Here is a 1,628-nt window from a genome sequence, read left to right as displayed (position 1 = left end):
ACCGAATTCTCTCTAGCACATTCCACTTTCTAATCTTATTTTTTGTTGATCTCGTTTCTTCATTCTAGTGAAATTTTGTTTTATATTTTTAGTGCCTGACATGGTGGGGGGAGGTTCGATAAGTATTTGTTCAAAGGAAGTATGGCTAAATCTGTGATGCGGGATACTTAGATGAGAAGACCGAGATGCGCTGAGGTTAAGTGACAAGACGAAGGTCCTCCAGCTAATCAATCAGCTTCTATAGCCTCAATTCCTTTCCCAGCCACCAGACTGACTTCTACACTGAGCTGTCTTCTTCTGTCCATCATGTCAGTAACTGACGTGGAAGGGTTTGGGCTAGTTGTTAGAAGGTATAGTAGTATAGAAAGTATAAAGGTATAGTGCATTTTACAAGAATTTGATTTTGCTCCCTTAGTTCATCAGTTAAAAATAGCTTTCAACTAACTACAAAGACTCTGTACTTTTCTTCTAAATGTTTAAAGAGAGAAAGACTGCTTTGTCTATGCTTAGGATGGCAAAAATAAGGTTTGCCCTTTAATGCTTTTAGTGTTTTATTCCTGAAAATGATATCCAAGGGACATGGCAGTCATTCCGGGAGAGGTGGCCACTTGTCGCGTAACTTTGGTGATGGTTTTGTTTTGTAAGAGTACTAGAGAGCAAGGGGAGAAAGCAGGTGTCTCTTCCTGGATCATTGGCCTTCCCCATCATAGGGAATCTTCTGCAGCAAGGAGACTATCCTTACTTTCCATTCATGGACATGAGAAAGAAATACGAAGATGTCTTTCTCATCAAACTTGGCCTGGTACCTGTCCTCGTAGTGAATGGATTGGAAATGGTGATGCAAGTACTACTTCAAGGATTGAGAGCAGTTTTCAGGCTGACCTAACGTGCATACATTTTCTCTCCTGGCAGAAGGACAGAGTCTTTCATTTGCCGTTGCGGAGAGAGTTGGAAATTCTATTAGAAAGTTGTCTCTAATGCTTTATGAACTTTTACGAAAGCAGAAGAAAAATCCTCCACTGCCTTTGCTTATTTGAGGATCATGTCATCAAGAAGTTTCTGAACTGGTAAGTCTTTGCAGCATTGACTTCCAAGAATGGCAGCTTTGACCCCAGAGGTGTTATCACATGTGTGGTGGCCAATGTTGTCTGGGTCCTTTGCTTTGGCAAGAGATATGACCACTGTAATAAGGAGTTTCTTAGAATAGGTAAAATGAATGATCACTTACTCAAGACCTCCAGTGAAGCTAATTCTGCTGATTTCGTACCATGTTTCCATTGCCTTCCACTATGAATTATAAATGCATCCCAGGAGTTTTATCAGGCTCCAAATCGGTTTATTGCACTACATGATCGTCTTACTACATATGATAATGTAAGGATTTAAATTCACACCAGGACAGGGTTTTGGTGAGAAGTAAACAATAATGGTGAGATGCAGTGAGTACCCAGAAAATTATATATATTCTTCCACTATAATTTTGCCACAATGAAACTTACCCAAACTATGAGTAAATGTGAGGTTTGGTCAGTGAGATAATAGGAGAGAATTACTTAGTTCTCATGTAGGGACCATAAGAAGAGCTCTGAATTCTTTGAGACCTCAGAAATTTCCCCAGTTGGGTGGAT

The 1,628-nt window shown here is 39.9% G+C and overlaps 1 pseudogene; it reads left to right on the top strand.

The window, feature by feature from the left end:
* Nucleotides 1-579: 579 nt before the first annotated feature.
* On the top strand, nt 580-1,386 carry LOC113934871 (annotated as a pseudogene).
* The last annotated feature ends 242 nt before the right edge of the window (nt 1,387-1,628 follow it).

This window comes from Zalophus californianus, chromosome 13 (genome assembly GCF_009762305.2).
Source record: "Zalophus californianus isolate mZalCal1 chromosome 13, mZalCal1.pri.v2, whole genome shotgun sequence".
Taxonomy (NCBI): Eukaryota; Metazoa; Chordata; class Mammalia; order Carnivora; family Otariidae; genus Zalophus; species Zalophus californianus.
The sequence above is the reverse complement of the archived record's forward strand: the minus strand, read 5'-3'. Positions and strand labels throughout refer to the sequence as shown.